This window comes from Euprymna scolopes, chromosome 46 (genome assembly GCF_053919585.1).
Source record: "Euprymna scolopes isolate OS-2025 chromosome 46, ASM5391958v1, whole genome shotgun sequence".
NCBI lineage: Eukaryota > Metazoa > Mollusca > Cephalopoda > Sepiida > Sepiolidae > Euprymna > Euprymna scolopes.
The window spans coordinates 81,867,686-81,895,031 of NC_136527.1; the positions used below are offsets into that span (position 1 = coordinate 81,867,686).

At 22.4% G+C, this 27,346-nt stretch overlaps 1 long non-coding RNA gene across 1 annotated transcript in view; it reads right to left on the reverse strand.

The window, feature by feature from the left end:
- Window positions 1–653: 653 nt before the first annotated feature.
- Window positions 654–27,346, reverse strand: part of LOC145270358 (uncharacterized) — a 39,839-nt gene continuing 13,146 nt past the window's right edge. The window contains exon 2 of the long non-coding RNA XR_013865324.1: window positions 654–2,873. This is a non-coding gene — a long non-coding RNA (uncharacterized LOC145270358). The remainder of the gene's footprint in view (window positions 2,874–27,346) is intronic.

A 27,346-nucleotide genomic window follows, 5' to 3' on the forward strand; every position in this document is an offset into this window, starting at 1 on the left:
AATGTAGGGTTTTAGTGGCGGCTAGAAGGGGGGTGCAGATTGTTAACTTTCAAGGGTCGGGGTTATTAACTTACAGAATGCAGTAAAGTTTCATTAGGATTTAGAGTTTCAAGTATTGTTTTAGCTTGGGAAAAAGGAATAAAATTTTTCGCTTCTTTTCCCCTACTTTGCATGCAGGTTAGACATAGGCAGTCGTCTTGGAGGTAAAGAGAAACAATTATTTCGTCGAGATTCGGAATTTATACTTATAGGCAGTCGTTAAGGTTGGAGACAAAACAATTGTATCTATTCAGAAAATAGTCCTAGTGATGCAGCTAAGATCACTGTAGATTTCAATTATAGTAACAGTTAATTATAAGCTATATCCAGTGGTTTGGTAGAGATATCAACGAGGCCTCTTTCTTTACACAAGCGAGCATATGGCAATTGTAGATATTAAGTATATTACTTAAAGTTCTTCTGACTTCTATGGTAGAAAAAATAAATCTGCGTTTGTGTTAATTTCAGAAAATTTATCCTGCCTAATGGTATTTTATCTCTAGCCTTAGTACAGAGCGTGGAAGTAATCATTTAAACTGGAAAAGAACGTGGTTGAGTTTTTCGGGGGGGGGGAGTTTCAAACTAAGCAAAGTAAAGAAAACAAAAAACAGAACAAAAACAAAAAAATATTTATCATTCAAGGGAATGTTAAACGTGAAAAATGATATTCATGAAAATTATAAAATGCATGCTGAATAGGCGTGGGAGGCAGTATAGTTTTCTACATAGGGCTCAGAGTCAGAGTAGGAGTCAAAGATATCAAAGTAGTTAGAGTTGGAGTCGGCATTCTAGGAGTCAAATTCGATGTTTTATCATCACCCTCCACAAGAATATTGTTTCTGCCGTTTTTTGTTTTATTTTACTGTAGTCGAAGTTCTCAGAAATCAAGGGGCCCACGACCTGGGGTGCCCTGTATATGTTCGCATATGTTGGAACAAATGTGACTTCCATGCAAAAAAACACCAAATACTTCACACGAATGTGTTTTCTCTCTTATTTTAATTTTCTTCCTATGAAGATTGTACTACTGGGTATGGGGCAGTAAACCAGCTGCCAACATTGCCCTGGTTTTCATTGAAATCAACCGCGAGCTCTTTTTAGTATCCTCATTGTTCCCTTACGTGCAATTGTCTGGATCTCTTTTGCATTTGGTTCATCAGGAATATTAGTAGAGTAAGGCTTCAGATTCTTCTCCAAAAGCACTGTGGTACCTATAATAACTGGTATGATTGATATCTCTTTAAGATTCCAGTTTTCATATACATATGTATGTGTTTGTATATGATACAACAAAGCTGACTTGTATTCAAAATGAGGACCACATACTTCATAAGTATGTGGTTTTAACATGTGTGGAACCAAATGTGACTTACGTGAAAAGAAGAACCACATAATTAAAAAGAATGTGGTTTGTTTCCTGTATGCGAAAACATGTTGAAACAAATGTGACTTTTGTGTAAAAAAAGCACATACTTCAAAAAAAGGTGTTTTTTTTCTCCGGTATGTCTTAACATATGTTGCAACAAAGTTTATTTATGTGTAAAAGAAGCAACAAATAGATCACAATATTGCCGTTTGTCTCCTGTATGTGTTCGTATATGCTTGAACAACGTTGATTTCTCTGCGAAAGAAGAACCACATACTTCACAACAATGTGGTGTGTCTCCTGTATGTGTTAACATATGTCGCAACAAATGCGACTTCCGTGTAAAAGAAGAACCACATACTTCACAAGAATGTGGTTTTTCTCCTGTATGTGTTTGCATATGTCGCAACAAATTAGACTTCTCTGTAAAAGAATGACCACATATTTCACAAGAATGTGGTTTGTCTCCTGTATGTGTTCGTATATGATTGACCAAAGTTGATTTATGTGCAAAAGAAGAACCACATACTTCACAAGAATGTGGTTTGTCTCCTGTATGTGTTCGTATATGACTCAACAAATCTGATTTTTGTGCGAAAGAAGAACCACATACTTCACAAGAATGTGGTTTGTCTCCTGTATGTGTTAAGATATGTCGTAACAAATTCGACTTCTCTGTAAAAGGAGAACCACATACTTCACAAGAATATGGTTTTTCTCCTGTATGTGTTCGTATATGTCGCAACAAATGTAACTTCCGTGCAAAAGAAGCACCACATACTTCACAAGAATGTGGTTTGGCTGTCGTGTGTGTTGTCATATGTTGCAATAAATGTGACTTCTTTGTAAAACAGGAACTACATACTTCAAAAGAATGTAGTTTGTTTTTCATATTACTTTGCATATAGTCAAACAAACTTAAGTTCAATGCGAAAAAACACAATTTAATAAAATTATTAGTCTATAGTATATGTTCAAATGTTCCACAATAAAAATTACTTTTCACTAATGAAAACAACCTACATTTATTAAAGAATTTTCGATTTTCTTTTCTCTTTGTTTCTATTTTATTTAACCGTTAGTATTTGATACACCAGATTTTTACCAAAAGATTTATCTTGTTTCGCCTTAGACTTCAAGTTTTCTTTTATAGTAAACACATGATTTTTTTCATAAGTATTTTTCGTGCATTTTTCGATTTTTAGTTGATTATTTTATCAACTCTAACTTGTATTGATTTTAATTTTAAACATTTGTATTTTAAAAATGTCTATGCATTTTTGTTACATATGTTTAAGGATTCATTCACGTAACAAGTATTGAATGTTTTGAACTACTTTGCATCAAATTGTATGTCACGTGTTTCACAAGTCTATGATTTCTCTGCTTTCTGATATTTTTTCAAAATTTGTCACAGGTTTCTCATATCATCAAATGAATAATTGATTTCTGTTGATTGCTGCAAAGTCTGAAAATATAAAATGTATATATCAAATAGATTTCCTGCGATAATATTTAATTTTGAAAAATTCTTATAAAAATGTCAACAAATTCATCATTGTTAAAGAACAAAATATAATTAATACTTTTCATGTAATATTTGTTTGTAAACAATATATAATTAGTGCTTCTCTGTGTGATACTTATTTTAAACAATCAACAAATTGTTATCGCTTGTAAACAATATATAATTAGTGCTTTTCTGTGTGATACTTATTTTAAACAATCAACAAATTGTTATTGCTTGTAAACAATATATAATTAGTGCTTCTCTGTGTGATACTTATTTTGAAAAATCCACAAATTGTTATTGCTTGTAAACAATATATAATTAGTGCTTCTCTGTGTGATACTTATTTTAAACAATCAACAAATTTTTATTGCTTGTAAACAATATATAATTAGTGCTTTTCTGTGTGATACTTATTTTAAACAATCAACAAATTGTTATTGCTTATAAACAATATATAATTAGTGCTTTTCTGTGTGATACTTATTTTAAACAATCAACAAATTGTTATTGCTTGTAAACAATATATAATAAGTGCTTTTCTGTGAACCACTTATTTTAAACAATCAACAAATTGTTATTGCTTGTAAACAATATATAATTAGTGCTTTTCTGTGTGATACTTATTTTAAACAATCAACAAATTGTTATTGCTTGTAAACAATATATAATTAGTGCTTCTCTGTGTGATACTTATTTTGAAAAATCAACAAATTGTTATTGCTTGTAAACAATATATAATTCGTGCTTTTCTGTGTGATACTTATTTTAAAAAATCAACAAATTGTTATTGCTTGTAAACAATATATAATTAGTGCTTCTCTGTGTGATACTTATTTTAAACAATCAACAAATTTTTATTGCTGATAAACAATATATAATTAGTGCGTTTCTGTGTGATACTGATTTTAAACAATCAACAAATTGTTATTGCTTACAAACAATATATAATTAGTGTATTTCTGTGTGATACTTATTTTAAACAATCAACAAATTGTTATTGCTTGTAAACAATATATAATTAGTGCTTTTCTGTGTGATACTTATTTTAAACAATCAACAAATTGTTATTGCTTGTAAACAATATATAATTAGTGCTTCTCTGTGTGATACTTATTTTAAAAAATCAACAAATTACTATTGCTTGTAAACAATATATAATTAGTGCTTCTCTGTGTGATACTTATTTTAAACAATCAACAAATTGTTATTGCTTGTAAACAATATATAATTAGTGCTTCTCTGTGTAATACTTATTTTAAACAATCAACAAATTGTTATTGCTTGTAAACAACATATAATTAGTGCTTTTCTGTGTGATACTTATTTTAAACAATCAACAAATTGTTATTGCTTGAAAACAATATATAATTAGTGCTTCTCTGTGTGATACTTATTTTGAAAAATCCACAAATTGTTATTGCTTGTAAACAATATATAATTAGTGCTTCTCTGTGTAATACTTATTTTAAAAATCAACAAATTGTTATTGCTTGTAAACAATATATAATTAGTGCTTCTCTGTGTGATACTTATTTTAAACAATCAACAAATTGTTATTGCTTGTAAACAATATATAATTAGTGCTTCTCTGTGTGATACTTATTTTAAACAATCAACAAATTGTTACTGCTTGTAAACAATATATAATTAGTGCTTCTATGTGTAATACTTATTTTAAACAATCAACAAATTGTCATTGCTTATAAACAATATATAATTAGTGCTTCTCTGTGTGATACTTATTTTAAAAAATACACCAAATTGTTATTGCTTGTAAACAATATATAATTAGTGCTTCTCTGTGTGATACTTATTTTAAACAATCAGCAAATTGTTATTGCTTGTAAACAATATATAATTAGTTCTTTTCTGTGTGATACTTATTTTACACAATCAACAAATTGTTATTGCTTATAAACAATATATAATTAGTGCTTTTCTGTGTGATACTTATTTTAAACAATCAATAAATTGTTATTGCTTGTAAACAATATATAATTAGTGCTTCTCTGTGTGATACTTATTTTAAACAATCAACAAATTGTTATTGCTTGTAAACAATATATAATTAGTGCTTTTCAGTGTGATACTTATTTTAAACAATCAACAAATTGTTATTGCTTATAAACAATATATAATTAGTGCTTTTCTGTGTGATACTTATTTTAAACAATCCAAAAATTGTTATTGCTTATAAACAATATATAATTAGTGCTTTTCTGTGTTATACTTATTTTAAACAATCCATAAATTGTTATTGCTTGTAAACAATATATAATTAGTGCTTCTCTGTGAAATACCTATTTTAAAAAATCAACAAATTGTTATTGCTTGTAAACAATATATAATTAGTGTTTCTCTGTGTGATACTTATTTTAAACAATCAACAAATTGTTATTGCTTGTAAACAAAATATAATTAGTGCTTCTCTGTGTGATCGTTATTTTAAACAATCAACAAATTGTTATTGCTTGTAAACAATATATAATTAGTGCTTCTCTGTGTGATACTTATTTTAAAAAATCAACAAATTGTTATTGCTTGTAAACAAAATATCATTGTAGTTCATGTAATACTTATTAAAAAGTCAAATTAGTTATTGTTAAAGAAACAAAATATAATTAGTACTTTTTCATGTAATATTTGTTTGTAAACAATATATAATTAGTGCTTCTCTGTGTGATAGTTATTTTAAACAATCAACAAATTGTTATTGCTTGTAAACAAAATATAATTAGTGCTCCTCTGTGTAATACTTATTTTAAACAATCAACAAATTGTTATTGCTTGTAAACAATATATAATTAGTGCTTCTCTGTGTAATACTTATTTTAAACAATCAACAAATTGTTATTGCTTGTAAAAAATATATAATTAGTGCTTCTCTGTGTAATACTAATTTAAAAAAATCAACAAATTGTTATGGCTTGTAAACAATATATAATTAGTGCTTCTCTGTGTAATACTTTTTTTAAACAATCAACAAATTGTTATTGCTTGTAAACAATACAAAATTAGTGTTTCTCTGTGTTATACTAATTTAAAAAAAAATCAACAAATTGTTATTGCTTTTAAACAATATATGATTAGTGCTTCTCTGTGTAATACTAGTTTTAAAAAATCAACAAATTGTTATTGCTTGTAAACAATATATAATTAGTGCTTCTCTGTGTAATACTTATTTTAAAAGATCAACAAATGTTTATTGCTTGTAAACAATATATAATTAGTGCTTCTCTGTGTAATACTAATTTTAAATAAATCAACAAATTGTTATTGCTTGTAAACAAAATATCATTGTAGTTCATGTAATACTTATTAAAAAGTCAAATTAGTTATTGTTAAAGAAACAAAATATAATTAGTACTTCTTCATGTAATATTTGTTTGTAAACAATATATAATTAGTGCTTTTCTCTGTAATACTTATTTTAAAAAATCAACAAATTGTTATTGCTTGTAAACAAAATATCATTGTAGTTCATGTAATACTTATTAAAAAGTCAAATTAGTTATTGTTAAAGAAACAAAATATAATTAGTACTTCTTCATGTAGTATTTGTTTGTAAACAATATATAATTAGTGCTTCTCTGTGTAATACTTATTTTAAACAATCAACAAATTGTTATTGCTTGTAAACAATATATAATTAGTGCTTCTCTGTGTTATACTAATTTAAAAAAAAATCAACAAATTGTTATTGCTTGTAAACAATATATGATTAGTGCTTCTCTGTGTCATACTAGGTTAAAAAAAATCAACAAATTGTTATTGCTTGTAAACAATATATAATTAGTGTTTCTCTGTGTAATACTTATTTTAAACGATCAACAAATGTTTATTGCTTGTAAACAATATATAATTAGTGCTTCTCTGTGTAATACTAATTTAAAAAAAAATCAACAAATTGTTATTGCTTGTAAACAAAATATCATTGTAGTTCATGTAATACTTATTAAAAAGTAAAATTAGTTATTGTTAAAGAAACAAAATATAATTAGTTCTTCTTCATGTAATATTTGTTTATAAACAATATATAATTAGTGCTTCTCTGTGTGATACTTATTTAAAAAAATCAACAAATTGTTATTGCTTGTAAAGAAAATATCATTGTAGTTCATGTAATACTTATTAAAAAGTCAAATTAGTTTTTGTTTAAGAAACAAAATATAATTAGTACTTCTTCATGTAATATTAGTTTGTAAACAATATATAATTAGTGCTTCTCTGTGTAATACTAATTTTAAAAAAATCAACAAATTGTTATTACTTGTAAACAATAGATAATTAGTGCTTCTCTGTGTGATACTTATTTAAAAAAATCAACAAATTGTTATTGCTTGCAAACAAAATATCATTGTAGTTCATGTAATACTTATTAAAACGTCAAATTAGTTATTGTTAAAGAAACAAAATATAATTAGTACTTCTTCATGTAATATTTGTTTGTAAACAATATATAATTAGTGCTTCTCTGTGTAATACTAATTTTAAAAAAATCAACAAATTGTTATTGCTTGTAAACAATATATAATTAGTGCTTCTCTGTGTAATACTTATTTTAAACGATCAACAAATGTTTATTGCTTGTAAACAATATATAATTAGTGCTTCTCTGTGTAATACTAATTTTCAAAAAATCAACAAATTGTTATTGCTTGTAAACAAAATATCATTGTAGTTCATGTAATACTTATTAAAAAGTAAAATTAGTTATTGTTAAAGAAACAAAATATAATAAGTTCTTCTTCATGTAATATTTGTTTATAAACAATATATAATTAGTGCTTCTCTGTGTGATACTTATTTTAAAAAATCAACAAATTGTTATTGCTTGTAAACAAAATATCATTGTAGTTCATGTAATACTTATTAAAAAGTCAAATTAGTTATTGTTAAAGAAACAAAATATAATTAGTACTTCTTCATGTAATATTTGTTCGTAAACAATATATAATTAGTGCTTCTCTGTGTAATACTAATTTTAAAAAAATCAACAAATTGTTATAACTTGTAAACAATAGATAATTAGTGCTTCTATGTGTGATACTTATTCAAAAAAATCAACAAATTGTTATTGCTTGTAAACAAAATATCATTGTAGTTCATGTAATACTTATTAAAACGTCAAATTAGTTATTGTTAAAGAAACAAAATATAATTAGTACTTCTTAATGTAATATTTGTTTGTAAACAATATATAATTAGTGCTTCTCTGTGTAATACTAATTTTATAAAAATCAACAAATTGTTATTACTTGTAAACAATAGATAATTAGTGCTTCACTGTGTGATACTTATTTAAACTAATCAACAAATTGTTATTGCTTGTAAACAAAATATCATTGTAGTTCATGTAATACTTATTAAAAATTCAAATTAGTTTTTGTTAAAGAAACAAAATATAATTAGTACTTCTTCATGTAATATTTGTTTGTAAACAATATATATTTAGTGCTTCTCTGTGTAATACTTATTTTAAAACATCAACAAATTGTTATTGCTTGTAAACAAAATATCATTGTAGTTCATGTAATACTTATTAAAAAGTCAAATTAGTTATTGTTAAAGAAACAAAATATAATTAGTACTTCTTCGTGTCATATTTGTTTGTAAACAATATATAATTAGTGCTTCTCTGTGTAATACTTATTTTAAAAAATCAACAAATTGTTATTGCTTGTAATCAAAATATCATTGTAGTTCATTTAATACTTATTAAAATGTCAAATTAGTTATTGTTAAAGAAACAAAATATAATTAGTACTTCTTCATGTAATATTTGTTTGTAAACAATATATTAGTGCTTCTCTGTGTAATACTTATTTTAAAAAACCAACAAATTGCTATTGCTTGTAAACAATATATAATTAGTGCTTCTCTGTGTAATACTTATTTTAAAAAACCAACAAATTGTTATTGCTTGTAAACAATATATAATTAGTGCTTCTCTGTGTAATACTTATTTTAAAAAACCAACAAATTGTTATTGCTTGTAAACAATATATAATTAGTTCTTCTCTGTGTAATACTTATTGTAAAAAAATCAACAAATTGTTATTGCTTGTAAACAATATATAATTAGTGCTTCTCTGTGTAATACTTATTTTAAAAAATCAACAAATTGTTATTGCTTGTAAACAATATATAATTAGTGCTTTTCTGTGTAATACTTATTTTAAAAAACCAACAAATTGTTATTGCTTGTAAACAATATATAATTAGTGCTTCTCTGTGTAATACTTATTTTAAAAAATCAATAAATTGTTATTGCTTGTAAACAAAATATCATTGTAGTTCATGTAATACTTATTAAACAGTCAAATTAGTTATTGTTTAAGAAACAAAATATAATTAGTACTTCTTCATGTAATATTTGTTTGTAAACAATATATAATTAGTGCTTCTCTGTGTAATACTTATTTTAAAAAATCAACAAATTGTTATTGCTTGTAAACAAAATATCATTGTAGTTCATGTAATACTTATTAAAAAGTCAAATTAGTTATTGTTAAAGAAACAAAATATAATTAGTACTTCTTCGTCTAATATTTGTTTGTAAACAATATATAATTAGTGCTTCTCTGTGTGATACTTATTTTAAAAAATCAACAAATTGTTATTGCTTGTAAACAAAATATCATTGTAGTTCATGTAATACTTATTAAAACGTCAAATTAGTTATTGTTAAAAAAACAAAATATAATTAGTACTTCTTCATGTAATATATGTTTGTAAACAATATATAATTAGTGCTTCTCTGTGTAATACTTATTTTAAAAAATCAACAGATTGTTATTGCTTGTAAACAAAATATCATTGTAGTTCATGTAATACTTATTAAAAAGTCAAATTAGTTATTGTTACAGAAACAAAATATAATTATTACTTCTTCATGTAATATTTGTTTGTAAACAATATATAATTAGTGCTTCTCTGTGTAATACTTATTTTTAAAAATCAACAAATTGTTATTGCTTGTAAAGAAAATATCATTTTAGTTCATTTAATACTTATTAAAAAGTCAAATTAGTTATTGTTAAAGAAAATAAAAAATAATTAGTACTTCTTCATGTAATATTTGTTTGTAAACAATATATAATTAGTGCTTCTCTGTGTAATACTTATTTTAAAAAATCAACAAATTGTTATTGCTTGTAAACAATATATAATTAGTGCTTCTCTGTATAATACTTATTTTAAAAAATCAACAAATTGTTGTTGCTTGTAAACAAAATATAATTGTAGTTCATGTAATACTTATTAAAAAGTCAAATTAGTTATTGTTAAAGAAACAAAATATAATTAGTACTTCTTCATGTAATATTTGTTTGTAAACAATATATAATTAGTGCTTCTCTGTGTAATACTTATTGTAAAAAAATCAACAAATTGTTATTGCTTGTAAACAAAATATCATTGTAGTTCATGTAATACCTAATAAAAAGTCAAATTAGTTATTGTTAAAGAAACAAAATATAATTAGTACTTCTTCATGTAATATATGTTTATAAACAATGTATAATTAGTGCTTCTCTGTGTAATTCTTATTTTTAAAAAATCAACAAATTGTTATTGCTTGTAAACAATATATAATTAGTGCTTCTCTGTGTTTTACTTATTTTAAAAAATCAACAAATTGTTATTGCTTGTAAACAATATATAAATAGTGCTTCTCTGTATAATACTTATTTTAAAAAATCAACAAATTGTTATTGCTTGTAAACAAAATATCATTGTAGTTCATGTAATACTTATTAAAAAGTCAAATTAGTTATTGTTAAAGAAAATAAAAAATAATTAGTACTTCTTCATGTAATATTTGTTTGTAAACAATATATAATTAGTGCTTCTCTGTGTAATACTTATTTTAAAAAATCAACAAATTTTTATTGCTTGTAAAGAAAATATCATTGTAGTTCATGTAATACTTATTAAAAAGTCAAATTAGTTATTGTTAAAGAAACAAAATATAATTAGTACTTCTTCATGTAATATTTGTTTATAAACAATATATATAATTAGTGCTTCTCTGTGTAATACTTATTTTAAAAAATCAACAAATTGTTATTGCTTGTAAACAATATATAAATAGTGCTTCTCTGTATAATACTTATTTTAAAAAATCAACAAATTGTTATTGCTTGTAAACAAAATATAATTGTAGTTCATGTAATACTTATTAAAAAGTCAAATTAGTTATTGTTAAAGAAACAAAATATAATTAGTACTTCTTCATGTAATATTTGTTTGTAAACAATATATAATTAGTGCTTCTCTGTGTAATACTTATTGTAAAGAAATCATCAAATTGTTATTGCTTGTAAACAAAATATAATTGTAGTTCATGTAATACTTATTAAAAATCAAATTAGTTATTGTTAAAGAAACAAAATATAATTAGTACTTCTTCATGTAATATTTGTTTGTAAACAATATATAATTAGTGCTTCTCTGTGTAATACTTATTGTAAAAAAATCAACAAATTGTTATTGCTTGTAAACAAAATATCATTGTAGTTCATGTAATACTTATTAAAAAGTCAAATTAGTTTTTGTTAAAGAAACAAAATATAATTAGTACTTCTTCATGTAATATTTGTTTATAAACAATATATAATTAGTGCTTCTCTGTGTAATACTAATTTTAAAAAAATCAACAAATTGTTATTGCTTGTAAACAATATATAATTAGTGCGTCTCTGTATAATACTTATTTTAAAAAAATCAACAAATTGTTATTGCTTGTAAACAAAATATCATTGTAGTTCATGTAATACTTATTAAAAAGTCAAATTAGTTATTGTTAAAGAAAATAAAAAATAATTAGTACTTCTTCATGTAATATTTGTTTGTAAACAATATATAATTAGTGCTTCTCTGTGTAATACTTATTTTAAAAAATCAACAAATTTTTATTGCTTGTAAAGAAAATATCATTGTAGTTCATGTAATACTTATTAAAAAGTCAAATTAGTTATTGTTAAAGAAACAAAATATAATTAGTACTTCTTCATGTAATATTTGTTTATAAACAATATATATAATTAGTGCTTCTCTGTGTAATACTTATTTTAAAAAATCAACAAATTGTTATTGCTTGTAAACAATATATAAATAGTGCTTCTCTGTATAATACTTATTTTAAAAAATCAACAAATTGTTATTGCTTGTAAACAAAATATAATTGTAGTTCATGTAATACTTATTAAAAAGTCAAATTAGTTATTGTTAAAGAAACAAAATATAATTAGTACTTCTTCATGTAATATTTGTTTGTAAACAATATATAATTAGTGCTTCTCTGTGTAATACTTATTGTAAAGAAATCATCAAATTGTTATTGCTTGTAAACAAAATATAATTGTAGTTCATGTAATACTTATTAAAAATCAAATTAGTTATTGTTAAAGAAACAAAATATAATTAGTACTTCTTCATGTAATATTTGTTTGTAAACAATATATAATTAGTGCTTCTCTGTGTAATACTTATTGTAAAAAAATCAACAAATTGTTATTGCTTGTAAACAAAATATCATTGTAGTTCATGTAATACTTATTAAAAAGTCAAATTAGTTTTTGTTAAAGAAACAAAATATAATTAGTACTTCTTCATGTAATATTTGTTTATAAACAATATATAATTAGTGCTTCTCTGTGTAATACTAATTTTAAAAAAATCAACAAATTGTTATTGCTTGTAAACAATATATAATTAGTGCGTCTCTGTATAATACTTATTTTAAAAAAATCAACAAATTGTTATTGCTTGTAAACAAAATATCATTGTAGTTCATGCAACACTTAATAAAAAGTCAAATTAGTTATTGTTAAAGAAACAAAATATAATTAGTACTTCTTCATGTAATATTTGTTTGTAAACAATATATAATTAGTGCTTCTCTGTGTAATACTTATTGTAAAAAATCAACAAATTGTTATTGCTTGTAAACAAAATATCATTGTAGTTCATGTAATACTTATTAAAAAGTCAAATTAGTTATTGTTAAAGAAACAAAATATAATTAGTACTTCTTCATGTAATATTTGTTTGTAAACAATATATAATTAGTGCTTCTGTGTGTAATACTTATTTTAAAAAATCAACAAATTGTTATTGCTTGTAAACAAAATATCATTGTAGTTCATGTAATACTTATTAAAAAGTCAAATTAGTTATTGTTAAAGAAACAAAATATAATTAGTACTTCTTCATGTAATATTTGTTTGTAAACAATATATAATTAGTGCTTCTCTGTGTAATACTTATTGTAAAAAATCAACAAATTGTTATTGCTTGTAAACAAAATATCATTGTAGTTCATGTAATACTTATTAAAAAGTCAAATTAGTTATTGTTAAAGAAACAAAATATAATTAGTACTTCTTCATGTAATATATGTTTATAAACAATATATAATTAGTGCTTCTCTGTGTGATACTTATTTTAAAAAATCAACAAATTGTTATTGCTTGTAAACAATATATAATTAGTGCTTCTCTGTGTTATACTTATTTAAAAAAAATCAACAAATTGTTATTGCTTGTAAACAAACTATCATTGTAGTTCATGTAATATTTATTAAAAAGTTAAATTAGTTTTTGTTAAAGAAAGAAAATATAATTAGTACTTCTTCATGTCATATTTGTTTTTAAACAATATATAATTAGTGCTTCTCTGTGTAATACTTATTTAAAACAATAAACAAATTGTTATTGCTTGTAAGCAATATATAATTAGTGCTTCTCTGTGTGATACTTTTTTTAAAAAATCAACAAATTATTATTGCTTGTAAACAATATATAATTAGTGCTTCTCTGTGTGATACTTATTTTAAAAAGATCAACAAATTGTTATTGCTTGTAAACAAAATATCATTGTAGTTCATGTAATACTCATTAAAAAGTCAAATTAGTTATTGTTAAAGAAACAAAATATAATTAGTACGTCTTCATGTAATATTTGGTTATAAACAATATATAATTAGTGCTTCTCTGTATAATACTTATTTTAAAAAATCAACAAATTGTTATTGCTTGTAAACAAAATATCATTGTAGTTCATGTAATACTTATTAAAAAGTCAAATTAGTTATTGTTAAAGAAACAAAATATAATTAGTACTTCTTCATGTAATATTTGTTTGTAAACAATATATAATTAGTGCTTCTGTGTGTAATACTTATTTTAAAAAATCAACAAATTGTTATTGCTTGTAAACAAAATATCATTGTAGTTCATGTAATACTTATTAAAAAGTCAAATTAGTTATTGTTAAAGAAACAAAATATAATTAGTACTTCTTCATGTAATATTTGTTTGTAAACAATATATAATTAGTGCTTCTCTGTGTAATACTTATTGTAAAAAATCAACAAATTGTTATTGCTTGTAAACAAAATATCATTGTAGTTCATGTAATACTTATTAAAAAGTCAAATTAGTTATTGTTAAAGAAACAAAATATAATTAGTACTTCTTCATGTAATATATGTTTATAAACAATATATAATTAGTGCTTCTCTGTGTGATACTTATTTTAAAAAATCAACAAATTGTTATTGCTTGTAAACAATATATAATTAGTGCTTCTCTGTGTTATACTTATTTAAAAAAAATCAACAAATTGTTATTGCTTGTAAACAAACTATCATTGTAGTTCATGTAATATTTATTAAAAAGTTAAATTAGTTTTTGTTAAAGAAAGAAAATATAATTAGTACTTCTTCATGTCATATTTGTTTTTAAACAATATATAATTAGTGCTTCTCTGTGTAATACTTATTTAAAACAATAAACAAATTGTTATTGCTTGTAAGCAATATATAATTAGTGCTTCTCTGTGTGATACTTTTTTTAAAAAATCAACAAATTATTATTGCTTGTAAACAATATATAATTAGTGCTTCTCTGTGTGATACTTATTTTAAAAAGATCAACAAATTGTTATTGCTTGTAAACAAAATATCATTGTAGTTCATGTAATACTCATTAAAAAGTCAAATTAGTTATTGTTAAAGAAACAAAATATAATTAGTACGTCTTCATGTAATATTTGGTTATAAACAATATATAATTAGTGCTTCTCTGTATAATACTTATTTTAAAAAATCAACAAATTGTTATTGCTTGTAAACAAAATATCATTGTAGTTCATGTAATACTTATTAAAAAGTCAAATTAGTTATTGTTAAAGAAACAAAATATAATTAGTACTTCTTCATGTAATATTTGTTTGTAAACAATATATAATTAGTGCTTCTCTGTGTAATACTTATTTTAAAAAATCAATAAATTGTTATTGCTTGTAAACAAAATATCATTGTAGTTCATGTAATACTTATTAAAAGGTCAAATTTGTTATTGTTAAAGAAACAAAATATAAATTAGTACTTCTTCATGTAATATTTGTTTGTAAACAATATATAATTAGTGCTTCTCTGTGTAATACTTATTTTAAAAAATCAACAAATTGTTATTGCTTGTAAACAAAATATCATTGTAGTTCATGTAATACTTATTAAAAAGTCAAATTAGTTATTGTTAAAGAAACAAAATATAATTAGTACTTCTTAATGTAATATTTGTCTTTGAACAAAATGAATTTACAATTCTTAATATTTGAGATAATATGTGAATGTTTGTGTTATTTTGATTAATCGGACTATTTTATCTTGGGTGTTTGTAGCACAACATTTCAGTCGCTGCACCCTGTCACCTTCATCAGGTGTTGAAAACATGCTTCTTTTTCTCCACTCAGGAAAAGGGGTTGCGTCTGCATTACAAAATTTGGAATTGTGGTTTGAGGGTTGGTCAGTAAATCATAAAGAAAGTTCAATCTTCATTATTGTTGAAAAACAAAATATAATTAGTATTTCTTCATGTAATACTTGTATGTAAACAAAATGCATTTTCTCTTAGTGCAGAATTCAGTTATGAATATGGGTTACGGAATTAGATACGTAGAATGGGAAATTTCCTGGTCGTCAGAAATGGTTTCAAAAACGTGCAAATCGCGCATGTTGATAACACGTGAGTTATGGTCACGTTGACCAGACATACATGTGATTTCTCAATATAGGAAAGAGTTCGAAGTTAGTTAGGGGAAATCGGATCAGACAGATCAGAGGAGCAGAGATGTTAAGACCGATTCCCAGTTAGAGTCAAGGCTCCCTCTGGAAGCGAGAGGGTTTAGAAATACCCATCTAACAAGTTTGAATTCCTGAAATACAGAATCATTTCCGATTGGTCGAAGAATAAATGATCATCATATTTTTATAACTGTCGTCTTTGTGTTCATCATTACAACGAGAAAGGGTCCATTACAACTAGATGATCACACAACGTGAAAAAGTAAAAAAGAAAAAACGGAGGAAAAAAGGCAAAACGAAATAAAACAATAATTAAGAAGGAAAAAAGAAGCATTCACACATATGCAGTATTAAAGAGAAAAAAATGAACACACATATACACACAATGGAACAAAAGTATACGAGAAAATTAGAAAAGAGGCCGATATGCTACAAAGAAAAAAATATAACAGTTTTTAAAAATATATGTACACATACACACAACAAAATTAATTTGTGCCAGTAATGTTATTGTAAATATATTTAGTGATAAAATTGTTTGTTTTTAAAAATATATGTACATATACACACAACAAAATTAATTTGTGTCAGTAATGTTATTGTAAATATATTTAGTGATAAAATTGTTTTTAAAAATATATGTACACATACACACAACAAAATTAATTTGTGTCAGTAATGTTATTGTAAATATATTTAGTGATAAAATTGTTTGTTTTTAAAAATATATGTACACATACACACAACAAAATTAATTTGTGTCAGTAATGTTATTGTAAATATATTTAGTGATAAAATTATTTATTATAAAAATATATGTACACATACACACAACAAAATTAATTTGTGTCAGTAATGTTATTGTAAATATATTTAGTGATAAAATTGTTTGTTTTTAAAAATATATGTACACATACACACAACAAAATTAATTTGTGTCAGTAATGTTATTTTAAATATATTTAGTGATAAAATTGTTTTTAAATATATATGTACACATACACACAACAAAATTAATTTGTGTCAGTAATGTTATTGTAAATATATTCAGTGATAAAATTGTTTGTTTTTAAAAATATATGTACACATACACACAACAAAATTAATTTGTGTCAGTAATGTTATTGTAAATATATTTATTGATAAAATTGTTTGTTTTTAAAAATATATGTACACATACACCAACAAAATTAATTTGTGTCAGTAATGTTATTGTAAATATATTTAGTGATAAAATTGTTTGTTTTTAAAAATATATGTACACATACACACAACAAAATTAATTTGTGTCAGTAATGTTATTTTAAATATATTTAGTGATATAATTGTTTTTAAATATATATGTACACATACACACAACAAAATTAATTTGTGTCAGTAATGTTATTGTAAATATATTTAGTGATAAAATTGTTTGTTTTTAAAAATATATGTACACATACACACAACAAAATTAATTTGTGTCAGTAATGTTATTGTAAATATATTTAGTGATAAATTGTTTTTAAAAATATATGTACACATACACAACAAAATTAATTTGTGTCAGTAATGTTATTGTAAATATATTTAGTGATAAAATTGTTTGTTTTTAAAAATATATGTACACATACACACAACAAAATTAATTTGTGTCAGTAATGTTATTATAATTATATTTAGTGATAAAATTGTTTGTTTTTAAAAATATATGTACACATACACACAACAAAATTAATTTGTGTCAGTAATGTTATTGTAAATATATTTAGTGATAAAATTGTTTGTTTTTAAAAATATATGTACACATACACACAACAAAATTAATTTGTGTCAGTAATGTTATTGTAAATATATTTAGTGATAAAATTGTTTTTAAAAATATATGTACACATACACACAACAAAATTAATTTGTGTCAGTAATGTTATTGTAAATATATTTAGTGATAAAATTGTTTTTAAAAATATATGTACACATACACACAACAAAATTAATTTGTGTCAGTAATGTTATTGTAAATATATTTAGTGATAAAATTGTTTTTAAAAATATATGTACACATACACACAACAAAATTAATTTGTGTCAGTAATGTTATTGTAAATATATTTAGTGATAAAATTGTTTTTAAAAATATATGTACACATACACACAACAAAATTAATTTGTGTCAGTAATGTTATTGTAAATATATTTAGTGATAAAATTGTTTTTAAAAATATATGTACACATACACACAACAAAATTAATTTGTGTCAGTAATGTTATTGTAAATATATTTAGTGATAAAATTGTTTTTAAAAATATATGTACACATACACACAACAAAATTAATTTGTGTCAGTAATGTTATTGTAAATATATTTAGTGATAAAATTGTTTTTAAAAATATATGTACACATACACACAACAAAATTAATTTGTGTCAGTAATGTTATTGTAAATATATTTAGTGATAAAATTGTTTTTAAAAATATATGTACACATACACACAACAAAATTAATTTGTGTCAGTAATGTTATTGTAAATATATTTAGTGATAAAATTGTTTGTTTTTAAAAATATATGTACACATACACACAACAAAATTAATTTGTGTCAGTAATGTTATTGTAAATATATTTAGTGATAAAATTGTTTGTTTTTAAATATATATGTACACATACACACAACAAAATTAATTTGTGTCAGTAATAGTGATAAATTGTTTTTAAAAATATATGTACACATACACACAACAAAATTAATTTGTGTCAGTAATGTTATTGTAAATATATTTAGTGATAAAATTGTTTTAAAAAATATATGTACACATACACACAACAAAATTAATTTGTGTCAGTAATGTTATTGTAAATATATTTAGTGATAAAATTGTTTGTTTTCAAAAATATATGTACACATACACACAACAAAATTAATTTGTGTCAGTAATGTTATTGTAAATATATTTAGTGATAAAATTGTTTGTTTTTAAATATATATGTACACATACACACAACAAAATTAATTTGTGTCAGTAATGTTATTGTAAATATATTTAGTGATAAAATTGTTTTTAAATATATATGTACACATACACACAACAAAATTAATTTGTGTCAGTAATGTTATTGTAAATATATTTAGTGATAAAATTGTTTTTAAAAATATATGTACACATACACACAACAAAATTAATTTGTGTCAGTAATGTTATTTTAAATATATTTAGTGATAAAATTGTTTTTAAATATATATGTACACATACACACAACAAAATTAATTTGTGTCAGTAATGTTATTGTAAATATATTTATTGATAAAATTGTTTGTTTTTAAAAATATATGTACACATACACACAACAAAATTAATTTGTGTCAGTAATGTTATTGTAAATATATTTAGTGATAAAATTATTTATTATAAAAATATATGTACACATACACACAACAAAATTAATTTGTGTCAGTAATGTTATTGTAAATATATTTAGTGATAAATTGTTTTTAAAAATATATGTACACATACACAACAAAATTAATTTGTGTCAGTAATGTTATTGTAAATATATTTAGTGATAAAATTGTTTGTTTTTAAAAATATATGTACACATACACACAACAAAATTAATTTGTGTCAGTAATGTTATTATAATTATATTTAGTGATAAAATTGTTTGTTTTTAAAAATATATGTACACATACACACAACAAAATTAATTTGTGTCAGTAATGTTATTGTAAATATATTTAGTGATAAAATTGTTTGTTTTTAAAAATATATGTACACATACACACAACAAAATTAATTTGTGTCAGTAATGTTATTGTAAATATATTTAGTGATAAAATTGTTTTTAAAAATATATGTACACATACACACAACAAAATTAATTTGTGTCAGTAATGTTATTGTAAATATATTTAGTGATAAAATTGTTTTTAAAAATATATGTACACATACACACAACAAAATTAATTTGTGTCAGTAATGTTATTGTAAATATATTTAGTGATAAAATTGTTTTTAAAAATATATGTACACATACACACAACAAAATTAATTTGTGTCAGTAATGTTATTGTAAATATATTTAGTGATAAAATTGTTTTTAAAAATATATGTACACATACACACAACAAAATTAATTTGTGTCAGTAATGTTATTGTAAATATATTTAGTGATAAAATTGTTTTTAAAAATATATGTACACATACACACAACAAAATTAATTTGTGTCAGTAATGTTATTGTAAATATATTTAGTGATAAAATTGTTTTTAAAAATATATGTACACATACACACAACAAAATTAATTTGTGTCAGTAATGTTATTGTAAATATATTTAGTGATAAAATTGTTTTTAAAAATATATGTACACATACACACAACAAAATTAATTTGTGTCAGTAATGTTATTGTAAATATATTTAGTGATAAAATTGTTTTTAAAAATATATGTACACATACACACAACAAAATTAATTTGTGTCAGTAATGTTATTGTAAATATATTTAGTGATAAAATTGTTTGTTTTTAAAAATATATGTACACATACACACAACAAAATTAATTTGTGTCAGTAATGTTATTGTAAATATATTTAGTGATAAAATTGTTTGTTTTTAAATATATATGTACACATACACACAACAAAATTAATTTGTGTCAGTAATAGTGATAAATTGTTTTTAAAAATATATGTACACATACACACAACAAAATTAATTTGTGTCAGTAATGTTATTGTAAATATATTTAGTGATAAAATTGTTTTAAAAAATATATGTACACATACACACAACAAAATTAATTTGTGTCAGTAATGTTATTGTAAATATATTTAGTGATAAAATTGTTTGTTTTCAAAAATATATGTACACATACACACAACAAAATTAATTTGTGTCAGTAATGTTATTGTAAATATATTTAGTGATAAAATTGTTTGTTTTTAAATATATATGTACACATACACACAACAAAATTAATTTGTGTCAGTAATGTTATTGTAAATATATTTAGTGATAAAATTGTTTTTAAATATATATGTACACATACACACAACAAAATTAATTTGTGTCAGTAATGTTATTGTAAATATATTTAGTGATAAAATTGTTTTTAAAAATATATGTACACATACACACAACAAAATTAATTTGTGTCAGTAATGTTATTTTAAATATATTTAGTGATAAAATTGTTTTTAAATATATATGTACACATACACACAACAAAATTAATTTGTGTCAGTAATGTTATTGTAAATATATTTATTGATAAAATTGTTTGTTTTTAAAAATATATGTACACATACACACAACAAAATTAATTTGTGTCAGTAATGTTATTGTAAATATATTTAGTGATAAAATTATTTATTATAAAAATATATGTACACATACACACAACAAAATTAATTTGTGTCAGTAATGTTATTGTAAATATATTTAGTGATAAAATTGTTTGTTTTTAAAAATATATGTACACATACACACAACAAAATTAATTTGTGTCAGTAATGTTATTTTAAATATATTTAGTGATAAAATTGTTTTTAAATATATATGTACACATACACACAACAAAATTAATTTGTGTCAGTAATGTTATTGTAAATATATTTAGTGATAAAATTGTTTGTTTTTAAAAATATATGTACACATACACACAACAAAATTAATTTGTGTCAGTAATGTTATTGTAAATATATTTATTGATAAAATTGTTTGTTTTTAAAAATATATGTACACATACACCAACAAAATTAATTTGTGTCAGTAATGTTATTGTAAATATATTTAGTGATAAAATTGTTTGTTTTTAAAAATATATGTACACATACACACAACAAAATTAATTTGTGTCAGTAATGTTATTTTAAATATATTTAGTGATAAAATTGTTTTTAAATATATATGTACACATACACACAACAAAATTAATTTGTGTCAGTAATGTTATTGTAAATATATTCAGTGATAAAATTGTTTGTTTTTAAAAATATATGTACACATACACACAACAAAATTAATTTGTGTCAGTAATGTTATTTTAAATATATTTAGTGATAAAATTGTTTTTAAATATATATGTACACATACACACAACAAAATTAATTTGTGTCAGTAATGTTATTGTAAATATATTTAGTGATAAAATTGTTTGTTTTTAAAAATATATGTACACATACACACAACAAAATTAATTTGTGTCAGTAATGTTATTGTAAATATATTTAGTGATAAATTGTTTTTAAAAATATATGTACACATACACAACAAAATTAATTTGTGTCAGTAATGTTATTGTAAATATATTTAGTGATAAAATTGTTTGTTTTTAAAAATATATGTACACATACACACAACAAAATTAATTTGTGTCAGTAATGTTATTATAATTATATTTAGTGATAAAATTGTTTGTTTTTAAAAATATATGTACACATACACACAACAAAATTAATTTGTGTCAGTAATGTTATTGTAAATATATTTAGTGATAAAATTGTTTTTAAAAATATATGTACACATACACACAACAAAATTAATTTGTGTCAGTAATGTTATTGTAAATATATTTAGTGATAAAATTGTTTTTAAAAATATATGTACACATACACACAACAAAATTAATTTGTGTCAGTAATGTTATTGTAAATATATTTAGTGATAAAATTGTTTTTAAAAATATATGTACACATACACACAACAAAATTAATTTGTGTCAGTAATGTTATTGTAAATATATATAGTGATAAAATTGTTTTTAAAAATATATGTACACATACACACAACAAAATTAATTTGTGTCAGTAATGTTATTGTAAATATATTTAGTGATAAAATTGTTTTTAAAAATATATGTACACATACACACAACAAAATAAATTTGTGTCAGTAATGTTATTGTAAATATATTTAGTGATAAAATTGTTTTTAAAAATATATGTACACATACACACAACAAAATTAATTTGTGTCAGTAATGTTATTGTAAATATATTTAGTGATAAAATTGTTTTTAAAAATATATGTACACATACACACAACAAAATTAATTTGTGTCAGTAATGTTATTGTAAATATATTTAGTGATAAAATTGTTTTTAAAAATATATGTACACATACACACAACAAAATTAATTTGTGTCAGTAATGTTATTGTAAATATATTTAGTGATAAAATTGTTTGTTTTTAAAAATATATGTACACATACACACAACAAAATTAATTTGTGTCAGTAATGTTATTGTAAATATATTTAGTGATAAAATTGTTTGTTTTTAAAAATATATGTACACATACACACAACAAAATTAATTTGTGTCAGTAATAGTGATAAATTGTTTTTAAAAATATATGTACACATACACACAACAAAATTAATTTGTGTCAGTAATGTTATTGTAAATATATTTAGTGATAAAATTGTTTGTTTTCAAAAATATATGTACACATACACACAACAAAATTAATTTGTGCCAGTAATGTTATTGTAAATATATTTAGTGATAAAATTGTTTGTTTTTAAAAATATATGTACATATACACACAACAAAATTAATTTGTGTCAGTAATGTTATTGTAAATATATTTAGTGATAAAATTGTTTGTTTTTAAAAATATATGTACACATACACACAACAAAATTAATTTGTGTCAGTAATGTTATTGTAAATATATTTAGTGATAAAATTGTTTTTAAATATATATGTACACATACACACAACAAAATTAATTTGTGTCAGTAATGTTATTGTAAATATATTTAGTGATAAAATTGTTTTTAAAAATATATGTACACATACACACAACAAAATTAATTTGTGTCAGTAATGTTATTTTAAATATATTTAGTGATAAAATTGTTTTTAAATATATATGTACACATACACACAACAAAATTAATTTGTGTCAGTAATGTTATTGTAAATATATTTAGTGATAAAATTGTTTGTTTTTAAAAATATATGTACACATACACACAACAAAATTAATTTGTGTCAGTAATGTTATTGTAAATATATTTAGTGATAAAATTGTTTTTAAAAATATATGTACACATACACACAACAAAATTAATTTGTGTCAGTAATGTTATTGTAAATATATTTAGTGATAAAATTGTTTGTTTTTAAAAATATATGTACACATACACACAACAAAATTAATTTGTGTCAGTAATGTTATTGTAAATATATTTAGTGATAAAATTGTTTGTTTTTAAAAATTTATGTACACATACACCAACAAAATTAATTTGTGTCAGTAATGTTATTGTAAATATATTTAGTGATAAAATTGTTTGTTTTTAAAAATATATGTACACATACACACAACAAAATTAATTTGTGTCAGTAATGTTATTTTAAATATATTTAGTGATAAAATTGTTTTTAAATATATATGTACACATACACACAACAAAATTAATTTGTGTCAGTAATGTTATTGTAAATATATTTAGTGATAAAATTGTTTGTTTTTAAAAATATATGTACACATACACACAACAAAATTAATTTGTGTCAGTAATGTTATTGTAAATATATTTAGTGATAAAATTGTTTGTTTTTAAAAATATATGTACACATACACACAACAAAATTAATTTGTGTCAGTAATGTTATTATAATTATATTTAGTGATAAAATTGTTTGTTTTTAAAAATATATGTACACATACACACAACAAAATTAATTTGTGTCAGTAATGTTATTGTAAATATATTTAGTGATAAAATTGTTTTTAAAAATATATGTACACATACACACAACAAAATTAATTTGTGTCAGTAATGATATTGTAAATATATTTAGTGATAAAATTGTTTTTAAAAATATATGTACACATACACACAACAAAATTAATTTGTGTCAGTAATGTTATTTTAAATATATTTAGTGATAAAATTGTTTTTAAAAATATATGTACACATACACACAACAAAATTAATTTGTGTCAGTAATGTTATTGTAAATATATTCAGTGATAAAATTGTTTGTTTTTAAAAATATATGTACACATACACACAACAAAATTAATTTGTGTCAGTAATGTTATTGTAAATATATTTAGTGATAAAATTGTTTTTATAAATATATGTACACATACACACAACAAAATTAATTTGTGTCAGTAATGTTATTGTAAATATATTTAGTGATAAAATTGTTTTTAAAAATATATGTACACATACACAACAAAATTAATTTGTGTCAGTAATGTTATTGTAAATATATTTAGTGATAAAATTGTTTGTTTTTAAAAATATATGTACACATACACACAACAAAATTAATTTGTGTCAGTAATGTTATTGTAAATATATTTAGTGATAAAATTGTTTTTAAAAATATATGTACACATACACACAACAAAATTAATTTGTGTCAGTAATGTTATTGTAAATATATTTAGTGATAAAATTGTTTTTAAAAATATATGTACACATACACACAACAAAATTAATTTGTGTCAGTAATGTTATTGTAAATATATTTAGTGATAAAATTGTTTTTAAAAATATATGTACACATACACAACAAAATTAATTTGTGTCAGTAATGTTATTGTAAATATATTTAGTGATAAAATTGTTTGTTTTTAAAAATATATGTACACATACACACAACAAAATTAATTTGTGTCAGTAATGTTATTGTAAATATATTTAGTGATAAAATTGTTTGTTTCTAAAAATATATGTACACATACACACAACAAAATTAATTTGTGTCAGTAATGTTATTGTAAATATATTTAGTGATAAAATTGTTTTTAAAAATATATGTACACATACACACAACAAAATTAATTTGTGTCAGTAATGTTATTGTAAATATATTTAGTGATAAAATTGTTTTTAAAAATATATGTACACATACACACAACAAAATTAATTTGTGTCAGTAATGTTATTTTAAATATATTTAGTGATAAAATTGTTTTTAAATATATATGTACACATACACACAACAAAATTAATTTGTGTCAGTAATGTTATTGTAAATATATTTAGTGATAAAATTGTTTGTTTTTAAAAATATATGTACACATACACACAACAAAATTAATTTGTGTCAGTAATGTTATTGTAAATATATTTAGTGATAAAATTGTTTGTTTTAAAAAATATATGTACACATACACACAACAAAATTAATTTGTGTCAGTAATGTTATTGTAAATGCGGGTCAAAGCAGACTTTGTTTAAAGTTAAAAAAAAGCTGTCAATCAAGTGTAACAATTTTGTGTCAATCAAGTGTAACAATTTTGTGTCAATCAAGTGTAACAATTTTGTGTCAATCAAGTGTAACAATTTTGTGTTAATCAATTGTAACAATTTTGTGTCAATCAATTGTAACAATTTTGTCTCAAAGTCGAAGATACTTTTAAAATCTTGTGGTATTATGTAGAATGAAATATGCTTAAATGAAAATCAATTCTGTGTTCATAGTTGAACTTTTCGACTTTTTGTGTGTTTTAATTTTTTTGTTTTTGAAAAAAAAGGACAATTTTAAATATTGACTCTATATAGATACTTAAAAAAAACTGTTTTTTTCTCTGCATGTTCCAGTTATTTTTTAAGACTTTTATTGTTGTTTGTTACGAAACAAGATTTATTTCAATGAAAAAGTAATAATTGTAAGTTTAGTGAAATCCAGTTAAATATATTAATAATGCATTTTGTTTTGTTGAACAAATATTGTAAATTGTCTTAAATGTATGTTATTTTATTTCCCATCAGGAATTCAAAGTTTTAATTAAATATACATTAAAATCAAAAGAAACAAGAAATAGGAAAATAAGTAAAATAGGAAACAATAATTTAATCCGAATGGTTGGCGTGGAAATCGGTTAAAATTTTAGAGAGAGGACAAGATAAATTACGTAAACGGGTATTTTGAGAGTTTTCAGATGTGAGAAGCCGAAAGAAAGAAAAAAAAACTTTGACAATTGGTTTTCGTTTGTTTTTGTTTTTTTGTGATGCCCATAACATTTTTCCCAAGAAGAGTAACTTGGTAGGAGATGATAAGCACTAGAGGTGCCCCTAATTAGAAAAATACAGATGGGAACCTGCGATATTGTGTGCTCTTAAAGCATGCCGCATGTAATAGTTACGAGCAGAGGATAAGTCTCAACACAATAAGTTAAAATGCAGGCGTTGGAAGGATACGAGAATCCTTATGAAAAAAGGGCTATGAGAGCCCGAAGGCTAAGCACATAGCATAATGAAGTGAGAGAAAAGTAAAATATACTGTAAGTACGTAGTAAGATATAATCTTGTATTTTTTAGAGATGTATGAATGTGGGATATCTCTGCTAGATCTTGGAAGCTCTGATGAGAGAAAAG